This window comes from Panthera onca, chromosome A1, assembly GCF_046562875.1.
Source record: "Panthera onca isolate mPanOnc1 chromosome A1, mPanOnc1 haplotype 2, whole genome shotgun sequence".
Classification (NCBI taxonomy): domain Eukaryota; kingdom Metazoa; phylum Chordata; class Mammalia; order Carnivora; family Felidae; genus Panthera; species Panthera onca.
Window position 1 is genome coordinate 76,575,622 of NC_138339.1, and position 6,000 is coordinate 76,581,621.

The 6,000-nt window shown below is 38.4% G+C and overlaps 1 long non-coding RNA gene across 1 annotated transcript in view; it reads left to right on the forward strand.

The window, feature by feature from the left end:
* The window catches only part of LOC132681126 (uncharacterized), a 31,536-nt gene extending 26,120 nt beyond the window's left edge, over positions 1–5,416 (forward strand). Inside the window, exon 3 of the long non-coding RNA XR_009610873.3 lies at positions 4,346–5,416. This is a non-coding gene — a long non-coding RNA (uncharacterized LOC132681126). The remainder of the gene's footprint in view (positions 1–4,345) is intronic.
* The last annotated feature ends 584 nt before the right edge of the window (positions 5,417–6,000 follow it).

Consider the following 6,000-nt stretch of genomic DNA (forward strand, 5'->3'; position numbering starts at 1 on the left):
TCCAGAGACATGTTGAGTAAGAAGTTTCTGTGGCCAAGATCAAAGAGGTTTTTTCCTGCTTTCTCCTCTAGGATTTTTATGGCTTGCTGTCTTACATTTAGGTCTTTTATCCATTTTGAGTTTATTTTTGTGTAAAGTGTAAGAAAGTGGTCCAGGTTCATTTTTCTGCATGTCACTGTCCAGCTTTCCCAGCACCACTTGCTGAAGAGACTGTCTTTATTCTTTATAGGATATTCTTTCCTGCTTTGTCAAAGATTAGTTGGCCATATGTTTGTGGGTCCATTTACGGGTTCTCTATTCTGTTCCATTGATCTGAGTGTCTGTTCTTATGCCAGAACCGTACTGTCTTGACGATTATAGCTTTTAATACAGCTTAAAATCCATGATTGTGATGCCTCCATCTTTGGTTTTGTTTTACAAGATTGCTTTGGCTATTCAGGTTTTTTTTCTGGTTCCATACAAACTTGAGGATTGTTTGTTCTAGCTCTGTGAAGAATGCTGGTGTTCTTTTGATAGGGATTGCATTGAATATGTAGATTGTTTTGGGTAGTATTGACATTTTAACAGTATTTTTCTTCCTATCCAGGAACATGGAATATTTTTTTCCATTTTTTTGTGTTTTATTCAATTTCTTTCATAAGTTTTCTGTAGTTTTCAGTGTATAGATTTTTTTTCCTCTTTGGTTAGATTTATTCCTAGGTATTTTATGGGTTTTGGTGCAATTGTAAATGGGATTGATTCCTTGATTTCTCTTTCTGTTGCTTTATTGTTGGTGAATAGGAATGCAACCGATTTCTGTGCATTGATTTTATATCCTGCAGCTTTGCTGAATTCATGGATCAGTTCTAGCATTTTCTTGGTGGAATCTTTTGGGTTTTCCATATAGAGTATCATGTCATCTGCGAACAGTGACAGTTTGACCTCCCCATGGCCAATTTGGATGCCTTTCATCTCTTTGTATTGTCTGATTGCTGAGGTTAAGACTTCCAACACTATGTTGAATAACAGTGGGAGAGTGGACATCCCTGTGTTGTTCCTGACCTTAGGGGGAAAGCTCTCAGTTTTTCCCCATTGAGGATGATATGAGCATTGGCTCTTTCATATATGGCTTTTATGATCTCGAGGTATGATCCTTCTATCCCTACTATCTAGAGGATTTTTATCAAGAAAGGATGTTGTAATTTGTCAAATGCTTTCTCTGCATCTATTGAGAGGATCATGTGGTTATTATCCTTTCTTTTATTGATATGATTAATTACATTGATTTGCAGATATTGAACTAGCCCTGCATCCCAGGTATAAATCTCCCTGGGTTGTGGTGAATAATTTTTTAATGTATTATTGGATCCGGTTGGCTAATGCCTTGTTGAGGATTTTTGCATCCATGCTCATCAGGGAAATTGGTTTGTAGTTCTGCTTTTTAGTGGGGTGTTTGTCTGGTTTTGGAATCAAGGTAACGGTGGCTTCATAGAAAGAGTTTGAAAGTTTTCCTTCCATTTCTATTTTTGGAACAGCTTCAAGACAATAGGTGTTAACTCTTCCTTAAATATTTGGTAAAATTCCCCTGGAAAGCCATCTGGCCCTGGACTCTTGTTTTTTGGGAGATTTTTGATTACTAATTCGATTTCTTTACTGGTTGTAGGTCTGATCAAATTTTCTATTTCTTCCTGTTTCAGTTTTGGTAGTGTATATGTTTCTAGGAATTTGTCCATTTCTTCCAGATTGCCCATTTTATTGGCATACAATTGCTCATAATATTCTCTTATTATTGTTTGTGTTTCTGCTGTGTTGGTTGTGATCTCTCCTCTTTAATTCTTGATTTTATTTATTTTGGGTTCTTTCCTTTTTATTTTTGATCAAACTGGCTAGGGATTTATCAATTTTTTTAATTTTTTCAAAGAACCAGCTTCTGGTTCATTGATCTATTCTACTGTTTTTTTGTTTTTTTGTCTTTTGTTTTGATAGAATTGATTTCTGCTCTAATCTTTATTATTTCCTGTCTTCTGCTGTTCTTTTTCCAGCTTTTTAGGGTGTAAGGATAGGTTGTATATCTGAGACCTTTCTTCCTTCTTTAGGAAGGCCTGGATTGCTATATACTTCCCTCTTATGACCACCTTGCTACATCCCAGAGGTTTTGGGCTGTGGTGTTATTATTTTCATTGGCTTCCATGTACTTTTCAATTTCCCTTTTAACTTCCTGGTTAGCCCATTCATTCTTTAGTAGGATGTTCTTTAGTATCCAAGAATTTGTTATCTTTCCATATTTTTTCTTGTGGCTGCTTTCGAGTTTCAGAGTGTTGTGGTCTGAAAATATGCAGGGTGTGATCTCAATATTTTTGTACTTGGTGAGGGCTGATTTGTGTCCCAGTATGTAATCTGTTCTGGAGAACGTTCAATTTGCAGTGGAGACGAATGTATATTCCACTGCTTTAGGATGAAATGTTCTGAATATATCTGTTAAGTCCATCTGGTCCAGGGTGTCATTCAAAGCCATTGTTTCCTTGTTAATTTTCTGCTTGCATGATTTGTCCATTGTTGTATGTGTGGTGTGGAAGTCCCCTACTATTATGGTATTATTATCAATGAATTCCTTTATGTTTGTGATTAATCGATTTATATATTTTGTTTCTACCACATTGAGGGCATAAATTTTTACATCATTAGGTCTTCTTGGTGGATAGACCCCTTAATTATGATATAATGCCCTTCTTCATCTCTTGTTACAGTCTTTATTTTAAAGTCTGATTGTCTAATGTAAGTATGGCTACTCCAGCCCTCTTTTGTCGACCATTAGCATGATAGATGGTTCTCCATCCCCTTACTTTCAATCTGAAGGTATCTTTAGGTCTAAAGTGGGTCTCTTTTAAACAGCATATAGATGGGTCTTGTTTTCTTATCCATTCTGTTACCCAATGTCTTTTGATTGCACCATTTAGTCCGTTGAAGTTTAGAGTGAGCACTGAAAGATATGAATTTATTGCCATTATGTCGCTTGCAGAGTTAGAGTTTCTCGTGGTGTTCTCTGGTCCTTTCTAGTCTTTGTTGCTTTTGGTCTCTCTTTTTTTTTTTTTCTTTTTCGTCTTTTCTCCCCTCAGAGAGTCCCCCTTTAAATTTCTTGCAGGGCTGGTTTAGTGGTCACAAACTCCTTTAATTTTTGTTTGTCTGGGAAACTTTTAATCTCTCCTTCTATTTTGAATGACAGCCTTGCTGGATAAAGAATTCTTGGCTGCATATTTTTCTAATTCAGCACATTGAATATATCCTGCCACTCTTTTCTGGCCTGCCAAGTTTCTGTGGATAGGTCTGCTGCAAACCTGATATCTCTTCCCTTATAGGTTCAAGACTTTTTTCCCCTTGCTGCTTTCATGATTCTCTCCTTGCCTGAGTATTTGGTGAATTTGATTATGATATGCCTTGTTGATGGTCAGTTTTTGTTGAATTTTATGGGAGTCCTCTGTGCTTCCTGGATTTTGATGTCTGTGTCTTTCCCCAGGTTAGGAAAGTTTTCTGCTATGGTTTGCTCACATCTACCCTTTTTTAATGTCTTCATCTTTTGGGACCCCTATGATTCTGAGGTTGTTTCTTTTTAATGAATCACTGGTTTCTCTAATTCTTAAATAGTGCTCTTTTGCCTTAGTCTCCCTCTTTTTTTCTGTTTCATTATTCTCTATCAGTTTGTCCTCTATGTCGCTGATTTGTGCTCTGACTCATCCATCTTTGCCTCCATGGCATCCATTCGAGATTGCAGCTCAGTTATAGCTTTTTTTATTTAATCCTGAGTAGCTTTCATTTTTTTTATCTCCACAGAAAGGGACTGGATTTTAATTTGTTTTTGACCCCAGCTAGTATTCTTATTATCGTGATTCCATATCTGGTTCAGACATCTTGCTTGTATCTGTTTTGATTAAGTCCTTGGTTGTTGTTTCTTCCTGCTCTTTCTTTTGGGGTGAATTCTTTTGTTTCATCATTTTGAAGGAAGAAAAGGAATTAATAAGGTAAAAAATAACCCTAAAATTAAAAAATTAAAAACAACACACACACACCCAAATCAAATAAGTGGTGCTAGATCCTAGGTGTGTTTTAGTCTAGTTATTGAAAGGTGCTTGATAGATTAGAGAAAAAATAAAAAGAAAAAAGAAAAATAAGAAATAAATAAAAAGGAAAACATTTGAAAATATGAGAAAATGAATACAATGAAATAGAATAAAATTAAATGATGGAAGTAAAATAGATTTTAAAAAAATGTTCTAAAAAGAAAAAAATATATAGTAGAGAAAAATAAAGGAAAATATTTTTAATAAAAATTGAAAATAAAAATAATTTTTTTTCTCTTTCTGTATTGAAGAAAAAGAAAAGAAACGAAAAAGAAAGAAAAAAAGAAAGAAAATTGATTAGATCGACCAGCAAACAGACTGAAAAAGGATTGAAATTACATCCTTTTCGCCTAGAAGTCAAGCTATGAAGCACTTTATAGTCTGTAAACAAGCTGCAGGAGTGATCGGTGCTCCTGAAGAGCTAGGTTGGCCCCATTGGGTGGGGCTTAGTGTCATGGCTCCTTTCTCCACTAGATGGCGCTGCTTAGCTTACTAGAGTGGATTGTTGTGGTGCTTGCAGGTGTGTATGCACATGGGCCAGAGTTGCGAAAATGGCGTCACCCAGCTATCCAGTCTGTAGTATCCGGATTCTGTGCTCTCCCCAACCAGCAAATATGCACCCGTCCTTTGTCTCCAGCCTCCGTCCACTCCCTGCTTTTACATTGTGACCAAGCCGTGGGGTTGCCAGGCAGCACGTCCCTCCTGAGTTTTATATCAGATGCAGCTGTGTTTCCCGACCCCTCACTTCTGAGGGACTGCGGCTTTGACCCGCTGAGATCCTGTGGGTCTCACTGAGCAACGGCCAGGTGCAGGCTGCACCCAGAAATGTTTGTGGGACCATGCTGCTGCCGATGCCCAGAGACTGCGGCTGAGTGCCAGCCTGCCCCAGAAAAAGTTTGCGTGATCATGTAGCAGCAGCGTTTCAGGGATTTTGGAAAATCACAACATACATCTGGCACCAGGCTGCACCTTTAAGGACCTTGTTTCAGCACCCGCAAATGTGGTTGTTCTCTGGGGTTCACTGGGACCAGGTGGATACACAGCTTCTACCAAATGCATTTCAGCAGTGGAACTGCTTCTCTCGTGTGGCCCGAGGACCTTCTGGACCCCATTCTGCTCCCGGGGATTCACCCTTCTCACCAGAGCACTGCCAGGTATTGAGCTGTGGTGTTTCAGACTCTGTGCTCCCCGTTTATAGAATCTTAATGGAATTGAAACCCTTTCCTTCCTCCTTTCTCCCTTTCTAGTTCAGTCCCTGCAGCTGTTTCCACTTTTCCATTTTCTCTCCAGCTGCTTTTTTTTTGGGGGGGGGGGGTGCTTCTCTCGTACTCTCTTCCCATCTCAGTCCTCTCTCTGCAAGCAAAAATAGCTCCCTGCCTTCTGCTGCTTCTTGCTCCCCCAGTTCACCTCTCCTCACTGCGTACCTGCCGAGTTCTGTGGTTCAGGTTGTGCAGATTGTGTTAATCCTCACATCAGTTCTCTAGGTAGGCAGGATGGTTTAGTGTTGGTCTGGCTGTATTTCATGGACACGAGACACACAAACAACTTCCATGCTGTTCTGCTACCTTGGCTCCTCCCCCCATCTATAAATTTTTAATACATGCTTTGAAATGTATTTGAAACAGAGGATGGTGACTTTTATTTATAGCCAACTTACATGCTGCACCATTGTCTAGCAGACTATCACCGGTCTTAGGGATATTAAGTTCTGTCCCACTCTAGTATATAATATTAACATTTTGAGAAGAGTAAATTTAGATTATGAAGTCTCTGGATAAAGATGTCATGCTCCCCTGAATTTTCTTCTCATAAACACAGAACAGGAGGGATTTTCAAAATTTTCATTTAGCATATATAAAAATATGCCTTCATAAAAATTTCCAAATTTATAAGGATTTCATTTAGG